Consider the following 11,002-nt stretch of genomic DNA (forward strand, 5'->3'; position numbering starts at 1 on the left):
ACCACCAAGGAGAGAAGGCTCTATTTGACTGCAGCATGGGAACCATGAATGAAGTTGAACAGGAAGGAAGGGGGAGCTTTCCCTCTCTGTTTAGGCTCTGCAACCCCAAGAAATAGGTTTGAAGTGCCAGTCTATGTATTTCTGCTTTTAAGTTCCAGGAGCAGCTTGTGGAATCCCCAGACCCAGGATCTCAGTTGTTGGTGCTAAGCTGAGATACCAGGGTTCTGGGAACCAACCAATGTGGTCTTTGAGCTTGATCCTTTGGGCCACCAGGCTACATAGTAATTGAATTGAGTCAGATAGTGGGGGTTTAAAGTAAGGGGATTGTTCCCCCTCATATTGAGGGGCTTCTTTGTATGTTTGTTCTTGCTTCATCTTCGAAGTAAATATTACTTTATTAAAGTTAATCTTACTGTGAAGTAGTTCAATGGACCTGGAATCTAGGGGACCCCTAAACTTGAGGGAATATAGCTGATGGGGATTTTATCCAATGGCAGAGAGAATAAATTCCTCCCAGAATCTTTAGGGTACCAGAAAACCCTGAAGAAAGGATGAAAAGTAAGACAGAGCCATGCCTAATTCTCCAGAAGTGTGGTAATTAGTAGCACTAATCATTCAAAAATACTCAGACATCCTTGCGATTCTTTAATGGTCTAAGGGACACCCATTAGTACCACCATACTATTCTCTTGATACATTCACAATTTGTTTTTACATTTTTTTTGGCTGTAATGCTACACTCTGGATTTTTTTATTTGCAGTACACTAAAACCCCCAGATCTTTTGTACATGGGCTAACCTATAGTCTGCTGGTGACCCTCTCTCCCAAATCTTCACATCTCCAATGTTAGGTTTTCTCTTTTATCCATTGAGATGATCATGGCTTTGTCTCAGTCTGGTACAATGGAATGAGCATTGAATTTTCGTTCAATTTCTAACTCTGCCACTTCTTTCCTACCTGGATTTGGACAAGTCTTTTTGTGTCTATGAGCCTTGGTTTCCATCTTTATTTTTTTTTATTTAAGGCCATGGGGTTAAGAGTGACTTGCCCAAGGCCACACAGCTAGGCAATTATTAAGTGTCTGAGCTCAAATTTGAACTCAGGTCCTCCTGACTCCAGGGCCCGTGCTTTATCTACTATGCCACCTAGCTGTCCCTCTGGTTTCCATCTTTATTTTTTACAAAAAGTAGTCTGAGATAGAGGAGGAGAGGAGACACCTCTAAGTTCCTCTCTAGCTCTGATGAAATGATTTCATGAAGCCTTGCCTTTGACCCAGTTGTCTAGAGAAATCCCTGAGCTCAGAGACAAGAGAAGTCTTGTGTTTTGCTCTATAAACAGGCTGCTGCTTGGGTCTATATTTTTCCTTAACACTAGGAAGTTCTAGGAAATAGAAATTGTTTTTTCATTCTGAGAAATGGGTTTGGGGAAATACTTCAGTCACAGGTTCCTGTGGGTGGCTCATGGGATCATCATGTTGGAGTTGGAAGGGACCTTAGAAGTCATCTGATTTTCTCATTTCCAAGCTAAGAAAATGTCCCCCTCCCCCAAAGGGGAAATGACTTACCCCAGGTCACACAACTAGAGCTGGGATTTGAACTCTCACCCAAATCTAGCCCTCCCCCCCCCCGTGCCACATTGCAGACCAAATGACCAAATTCAGTTCAATTCTGTTCAACAAAAATGTATTAAATGCTTTCAAGTCCTAAGTTTTAGGGATATGGAGGCACAGACTCAATGAATATTGCCTTCAGGGTAGTTAGGTGGCTCCACAGATAGAGCATGGCCCCAGCACGGCCCCAGAATCAGGAAGACCTGAGTTCAAATTCAGCCTCAGACATTTAAATAACTGCCTAATTGTATGTCCTTGGGCAAGCATTTAACCCTATTGCCTCGCAAAAAATAAAAATGAATCTTGCCTTCCAAAAGAAGATATTTTTCCTGAAGGATTATAGTTATGGGGGCAATTTAGGCACAGAGAAAGGACTAACACCCAAAGGAGATTGGATCTTCAAGAAAGAGGTGGTATCTGAGTTGAGCCTTGAAGCAAGAAAAATCAGGGAAGGGACTGCATTCTGGGGAGGGAAGAAGGGTTGTGCAAAAGGTGAAAAATGGACCACTGTGTCTAGAGAGCACCTCCTAAACTGATCTGGCTGGAATACTGGATGAGTGACAGGGACCAAAATGAAATAAGACTGGAATAGGAGATTGGAACCTATTTTGGTGGACAAAAGATCAAGGAATTGGTATATTTTATACTACCATTAGGAGGGAGTAACAAAAGAGTTTTGATCAAGGGGATGGGGAGGAGTTAGACTGATACCCTAAAAAGATAATTCTGCCAGTCATATGAAGGCGACAGTTACTAAGGGGAAAGTGTTGATTTCCTAGGTAAGACAACCAGTTTTAAATCCCAGTTCTATCTGTTCAGTCTTGCCAAACCATTTACCTTCTATAGGTCTCACTTTCCTCATCTGTAAAATGGGAGGTTGGTCTAGATGAATGCTTAGGATGCTTCTAGTTCTAAATTTAAGAAAGGGTTGAGGGGCAGCTAAGTGGCCCAGTGGATAGAGCACTGGCCCTGAGTCAGGAGGCCCTGAGTTCAAATCTAACCTCAGACACTTAATAACTGACTAGCTGTGTGACCTTGGACAAGTCACTTAACCCCATTGCCTTAAATTTAAAAAAAAAATTTAAAAATCAAGAAAGGGTTGAAGAGAAGAAAGGTTGGAGGTAGAAAGACCAACAGAAGACAATTGTAATAATCAAAGGGAAGATACTGAAATACTGATCCAAGGTGGAAACCAAATGAATGATGAGGTGATGGATATAAAAGCAGTGGCATTGAGGAGACTAACAACTATGAAATGGGAAGTAGGTGTGAGGAGGAGAGAAGAGCAAATGATGATTAGGTTAGGACCCTAAATGTCTGGGAGAATGATGGCCATGGCCACTACCTGACTTTCTTCCTTTCCATCACTCAGAAGTCTCTACTCCTTAAAAGTCCATTACCATTTTGTTTTCCCTCCACAGATCATGGTGACTGCTATCTGATGGCCCACAACTCATCTTTCCTTCTTTCTCCTAAAGTGCAACAGGGTCCGTTCTGAGGATCCCAGTAAGGCCCATTCTGGTCAGATCCCTGATGTGTCCCCTCACTTATCTTTATTGGCTCAGAGTTGGCTCTTAATAAAGCCACATTATGTATTTTCCTAAGGAGTCTCCTTGTAATAGAGCCTTCTATGATCAACTCTGATTGAGTCACCATCTTCCTCGTTTCCCCAGTTCCTGGTCTCATGGTAGGTGTCTTCAGCAATAATGTTAATATTCACTCAAGCCCCTAACTTCCCATCTCTACTCAATGTCATGAGTTTCTCCTCTGCCCACATTAGACACAGATCTCAGCCTAGATTGCACCAAATATTTAACCTTAATCAAAAACTCCAAAGTGGTTTTCTCTGACAATTATCTCCTCTCATTTCATCTCTCTCTGCATCCTGCCCCCGCCCCAAATCAATTCTTTATCTCCTTCTAGGATAGGGGCATAAGATCAAGGGCTGAGTAAGTTGAAATATTTGCCTAGATAAGAAGGGTCTTCTCCTCCTGAGAGATTTGAACAAAGAAGGAAAGAATGGGTGAAGACTTAGTTTGCAGGTAGGGAGAGCTCCGAATAGATGGTTTCAGGATTAATTCATTAACAATCCCTAAATCGATCAGTAGTCATTTACTCTGTCTCAGGCACTATACTAAGCAATCAGATACAAAGCAAAAGTAGCCACTGCCCTCAAGGAGTTTCTATTCTAATGTTCTCAGTAAAGTAGCAGGGGAAGTGGGTGAGGGGCAATCAGGGGACTTAAGGAAAGGAAAGAGGAGAGGGTTTGGAACAGCCAGTGCAGAAAACATGATAGAAATCACAGGCTCATAGATCTAGGGTTATATGGAACTGAAGTCATTTAATGTAAATCCTGGCCAAATTCCTTGTCCAAAGTCAAATAGAGTTGATCAAGGAAGGTTCTATTAGTAATTTTTGTCCCTCATTCTCAAAGAAGGAGGCTATGAAATAAGGTAGGTAATGGCATGACAAGCACATGCATTGAATTTGAATGAGGGGATGCTGTGCTAAGTCACCAGTCTCACTTTCTCCTCCAGAGCCATCTGGGTCCTGTGCCCAGATATGAATCAGGGCAATTGGAGCTGGCCCTGGATCTGGGGCAATCAGTGTTAAGTGACTTGCCCAAGGCCACACAGCAAGTATCAGAGGTTGGACTCAAACTCCCATCTTCCTGATTCCAAGGCCAGTGCTTTATCCCCTGTGCCATCATAAGTTGGCTAAGGAATCAGTAGAACAGATAGAACTGCATTGTAATGACTGTTTTCAACTTAGCTCACCCCTATGAGCTATCCATGTTATGATTATTAAGCCCATTTTTACAAATAAGGAAACTAAGTCCTGGAGTTACAAGGCGAGTTTATTGTTTCACAGATTTTGAGTCCTTAGTCCAAAAAGGAGCCTTCACTATTCCTTGCCCAGCTAGAAAGTCACTGCTGGGAACTGAAACCAGGTTTCTTGATCTCAAGCTCAAACACTTTTTCTGATCTACCTCATCACCGCAATGGTGATGAAAAAAAGGACTGGTCTGGAAATCAGAGCTCTGTCACTATATGTCTGTGTGACATAGGCTGAATTTCCTCCTCCCCTGCAATGGTCCTTAGTTCCCTCTTCAGTAAAATGAGGAAGCTAGACTAGACAATTTTCCACACTGCAAAACCATCCGTCATTACACAAACTTTTTGCCAAACAAACTTTTTGCTGACATCAAACCGAAATTTCCTTCTTTTCACTTTCCTCCCCACTGCTCCTGGGTCCATTTCCATAGGCCAAAGTCAATTCACATTATTCTTCCTTCAAGTGAAAGTCCTTCAAATACATGAAGATAGTGATCATGTCTCGCTGAAGTCTTCTCCAGGCTAACCATGGCCATTTCATTTGGCTGATCCTCATACATTATGGATTCAAGGCTCCTCGCCAAACTGATCACCTCCCATTGAATAATTTTCTACTTGCCAATGTTCTTCTCAAGTCGCGAGACTCAGAACCAATCACAATCTCTACATAAGAATTGATAAGAGCATAGAAGTCCTATGACTTCCCCATCCCTGCAAGTTCTGCCTTACCTTAATTCTACCCAATTCACATGCAAGTCAAGATATTACCTTTGTGACTTCATTAGTCTTCTTCAAGAATTAAGGAGGAACAACAATGATGATGCCATCCAAGATCCCATTGTATTTTTTGGTGACCCCATTGCACTGTTGACTCATACTGAATTTGTAGAATTTTTAAAACTCCAAATCTTTTTTTTCAGAACAACTCATATCTATCTACATCTCCCCTCTATTATTCTTATAAAATTATTTTTATACCCTAGTGCAAAACATTACATTTATCTACTGAGCTTCCTCTTGTTCATTTGAGTCCAATATTCTAGTCTGGTGAGATTCTTTTGGATCCCAACTCTGTCATCCACAGACCCAACCCAAATTTGTGTCACTTGTCATTTTGGTAAGGATGCCAGTTATATCTTTATTTAAGTCATTGATAAAAATATTGAGCAGAACCAAAGAGCATGGATCCTTGGGGATCGTCCACTAAAGCCCTCTTACCATATTAACATTGAACAACTATTAACAACTGTTCAACTTTGTTGAAATGTCTTTTTATTATAAATGACGAGTTGAACTGGACCCTGAGAAGATCATCAGTGTATTTGCAGAGTAAAGAATTTTTCAGCCTAAGACAATTTTCTGAAAATCATTTAAAGTGATGAGGGTATGTAAGGGACATTGGTGGAAGAAGTATCCATAGAAATGAAGTCCCAAATCTTTAAAGTACTAGCTGATATAATATCGTGAAGTCCAGGACTTGGTGTCTGGCAACTCCAGTTGGAATCCTGCCTCTGATGGTTCTCAGCCATATGCCCTTTACCAAGGCATCTTAACTCTCTGGGTCTCAGTTTTCCCATCTATAAAATTAGGGGGCAGGGAACTGGGTGGCTTCTAAGGTTCTCCTAGCTCCAAATCTGTGGTCTTATGGTCATTATTTGTAGGGGGAATGTTACCAACATAAGTTTTTTAGGAAGAGTATTCTAAAAGCAAATTGACTACCCCTAAAATTATACCCAAGAAACCACAAGTATGTATCCATAAACCTCATGACATGAATATTGCAGTCTAAATGGTGATTTGGAATTGGAAAATGTATGACTTGTCCAGTGAGACTGGTTGTGGGAGTGAAATTTCTGTTTTTTTCCCTCTTCCCTTTTTTACCTCATAAGTCAAACTTGTTCCCAGACTAGAGGAAAAAATGAAACAGTTTCATTTTTTAAATCCTAGGAGAAATTTAACTTTCTCTTTGTTCCATTTTAACTCACCATTAGGAAGTCACATCAAAGAAGGAATTTATCTAAACCTTTAGAAAACCAAGAATACCTATCAGGTTGCTTTCTTCTCCCATTCTTCATGGCCTTCCAGAGGAATCTCAGGGTGCAAATAGGTAAGAGTTTGAGAATGAGATCAAGAGATGAAGCTCTGGAGGGTTTTCCTCCATTCCACAGGAGCACAGAGTGCTTCTTGGACAAGCGGGCACATGGTCTGACAGGCGGTGAGTCGTCAGCTCAGTGTATAATTCTCTGAGGAATACACCAATCTATCCACACAACTGCTAGACTGATATTACTAAAACAAATTTGATCCTATCACCTCTCTGACCAAGAGGTTTCTCTATTATCTTTACAGTATAATGCAAGGACCTCTGATTAGCACATAGAATCCTTCATAATTTGGTTCATAAGAATTATATGATAATCTTCTGAAGATATAGAAAGAAGACCAATTCCAAAATGACTCAGGATTATTGTCAGGAAATGAGAGAACTATCATCTGAACTCATGTCTTCAGGCTGCAGATTCATGGGAGTTTTCTACTCTGTTGAGCTGTTCCACTCTCTGTACTCCATCAAACTGGCTACTTTCTCTGTCCTCTGCACCACATTTGGTCCCCTGCCTCTTCTGCCTTTTGGCATCTCATGACTGAGCTCCCTTTCCATATCTCTACCTCTTGGATACCCTGAGCTTCATCCCAAGAGCTGACTTCTTTCCAGATGGCATCCCTGATTTCCCTAGTGCTTGCCCCTCTCCCATGCCCATGGTTGTTTGTTTCTGCATGTGTCTATCATGTCTTTCCTTGTCTGTAAAATGAATAAAAGCTCCTTCAGGCAGGATCTGGCTCACTTTTATCATGTGCCTAGCTTGTAGTAGACATTTGATAAATATAATTGTAGTTAAATATTCCCTCCTCCTCCCCTATCCTCCCTTCTTCTCCACTCCTTTTTCTTTTCCTCTCCTCTCTTCCCCTCTTCTCTCCTCTCCTTGTCTCTCCTCCCCTTTCATCTCCCCTTTCTTTTCTTTCTTCTGTAAACAATATTTTACTGAGTCAGTCTCTAATGTGGGAATGGCAAAACAGCAGACTAGAGACAGGGTACCAGTAACAGTTTAATTAATTCATTTCAGGGTGAGGAATAGATGTGCAAATTGGGAATTCTCCTGATTAGAACTCCAACTTACTGTGGTGAAGGTAGAGATTATATACATAAATCTTAAATGGGAAGGGAGAGGAGAAGGTGGAACACATCATAATTGTTTCTAATGTTTGAGCAGTTTCTCATATAAGACCATGAGTGCAGGATAATACAGTCCTGTGGGAATAGTTTAGCTGATTATTTAGTCTTGGAGGTACTTTGTTGGAGTAAAGAAGAGGTTCTACCATTTTCAATTCACTTTGCGTCACAAACAAAATTACAATATAGCTCAGGGATGTAGCTAGAGTCAGGATTGATTAATCATCTCAATCTGCCTTGTGAGTCTGACTCCCAAGCCAGAGTCTACTTGTGAAAAGGGAGCTCTGAGAAATTCAAATTACCAGGATAGTCCTTACACATATAATACTGATCAATATGAAAATCAACGTCTCCTATCATGCCTCCCTTGCCTCTCCTCTCATCTGTTCTTCCCAACTCTCCCCTTTTCTTCTCCCCATCTCTCCCCTTTTCTTCTTCTCTCCTCTGCTCTATTCTTGTCCCTTTTTTCTCTTCTCTCCATTTCTCCCTTCTTCCCTTCTCTCCTCCCTCTCCTCTCTTCTCATCTCTTCCCTTTCTTCTCCTCTACTCTCCTCTTTTCTATTTCCTTATCTCTCTTCTCCTCTCCTCTCCTCTCCTCCTTTTCCTCTCTCCCATAGCATCTATCCTTTTCTCTTCTCTTCCCCTTCCTTCCCCTCTGTTTAAGGAAACAAGAAAGGTCTTCTCCCCTCTTCTCTCCTTTCCTCTCTTCTCTTCTCCTATCTTCAGAGAACCCAGTCTTTATCTAAATATTTTGAATTTTCCTAAATGGGGCAACAATGTGATTGTGATTGAACTCATTCATTTTTTAAAAGAACTTTCTAAAGTAAAAAAGGAAGAAACCACGCAGACCTTGGAGGACATTATATCCCTCAGATTTAGAGGAGGTGAGATAAATGTAACATTTTTCTTTTGTAGGCATAATCCTTTTTGCTTGACAATATTTTTCTCTACCTCTAGACACTGGGAGGGGGTGCTGCAGCCCCCATTCTCAGTTGGATCAAGGTTTGTGATTTTCATGCCCTCTTTCTTACCACAAATTACAGGAACTATAATTCCCTAGAGGACTCATGTCTCCTATTACCTCACTCTAAGACTGGGGGCAAGTTTACTAACCTTTCTTGATGAAACTAGTGCTTTTCCATGTAAACTTTCCAAAGTTTTCACTGTATCTCAAGAAATCAATAGCAACACTGGACAGGTGGACAGAAGTAAAAAGATACAACCTGTTCTTCTTAGAATTTCCAATGCACAGCGACCCTTTTGAAAATATAAACAACCTGGACCCATAATATGAGGACATTTCATCACAGAAGCCAAGGGAAGAGAGAGTATCAAGAATGAATGGATGATCTAAAAAATGGGAAAAGTCCCACATATTCCAAAATATTCATAGCAGCTCTTTTTGTAGTGGGAAAGAATTGGAAATTGAGGGGATACCCACCCATTGGGGAAGGGCTGGACAAGTTATGGTCTATGTTATGGAGTACTACTATTCTATAGTTCTCCATAACATTCTGGTCAAACTCTAGAGAAGCATGCAAAGAATCATAGGAACTGATGCTGGGTGAAGGGAGCAAAACAAAGAAAACATTGTATCCAATTAATAATAAAATTGAGAGTTGATCAACCTTGATGGGTGCTGTTCCTCTCAGCCGTTCAGAGAGCTAGGACCTGTTATGGACAATGCTATCCACATTCAGAGGAAGAAAAACTAAACAAAGAAACATCTATAAAATCTGAATGAACACTGTACACTTTTTAAAAATTTCTCTTATGTTTTCCTTTCCTATCTCAGGGTTTTCTTTCTTTTTTTCCCCTTAGTCTAATTCCTCATACATAAAATGGTTTATCTGTAAACATGTTAAACACATATATGTACGCACAATTTTTACCAGACCATTTGCTACTAAGGGGAGACGGGAAGTGAAGGGAAGGTGGAAGGAAAGTATATAACTTAAAACTATGTATAAGCATATGGACAAATGTTGAAAAATTTTCCTAACATGTAACTAGAAAAATTAAATTAAAAAACAAAAAAAGAATGAATGGATGATTCACCATGGATGAAGAATGCCACATCTCATGATTGACTACTGCTTGTGGATCTGGGGCCTGGCTAGTGCCTGGGTGAAGCTGCTGGCTATTAAAAGGCTAAACTCTCTCTCTGATAAGATAATCTAAGGGACTCAGGGGAAAGAAATATAATGTCAGTCATGGTGACAGCCTGAGTTAGTATCACTAGTCTATCAAGGGATCCAGTTCTAAAACTCTTGCTAGGCTTCAGATGACAATCCAGGAGGAATTTCTACTGGAAGACTGACATGACCCCACTGAGAAGGGGTCAAGACAAGAATTGAGTTTGCTTTTGATCAATTAACATAGACTATGCTTCCCTAGAGTTGGACCTTTCATAGTTTCTTATAGAACAATAGTACTACCTAACAGTCATAGACCTTAATTTGTTCAGCCATTCCCCAATTGATGGGCATGCCTTCAATTTTCTGTTCTTTGCCACTACCAAAAAGAATTGCTATGAATATTTTGGAACATGTGGGACTTTTCCATTTTTAGATCATCCATTCATTTTTGGTACTATCTCTTCCCTTAGCTTCTGTGGTGAAATGTGCCTCCTCATACTATGATTTTGATGTAGATTTGGAAATTGTAGTTCATTCATTCAACAGACTTTTAAGAATTTCCTACCCTGTGCTCAGCACAGTGCTAGGCCCTGGGCAATATAAAGGCAAAAAAGGAAGTATCTTTTATTAAATGACAAAAAGTAGGGTTTTTTCCCATCTGTGCAACAGTACATAGAACATTAAATATGAAAGGATAGGAGAATATTAGGTGATGTAGTGGATAGAGCACTGGCCTTGGAGTCAGGAGGATGGAAGCATGAATCTAATCTCAAACACTTACTAGCTATGTGACCTTCAGCAAGTCACTTCACCCTAATTGCCTCACATCCAGGGTCATCTCCAGTCAGCCTGATTCATATCACTGGACCCAGATGACCCTGGAGGAGAAAGTGAGGCTGGTGACGTAGCACTGCCCCCCTCACTCAGACCTAATTCATGTGCATGGTGTTGTGGTCTTCTTCGAGAACCAAGGACAAGCAACATCAACTTGTCCTTGGTAGCTTAACCCAGGATCAGGTATAGGTCTTATCAATATAACTACATATACCTAATTTATGTGTGCGTGTCTGTCTGTCTGTATGTATACTAGTATGTATATATGATTTCTAGACATTTACAGCCATGGGGGAAACAACATGCAAGAGCTATGTACAAATAGGATATATTCAGTATACATCTGAGATAATCTCA

Source organism: Macrotis lagotis, chromosome 1 (genome assembly GCF_037893015.1).
Source record: "Macrotis lagotis isolate mMagLag1 chromosome 1, bilby.v1.9.chrom.fasta, whole genome shotgun sequence".
In the NCBI taxonomy this organism is placed as follows: Eukaryota; Metazoa; Chordata; class Mammalia; order Peramelemorphia; family Peramelidae; genus Macrotis; species Macrotis lagotis.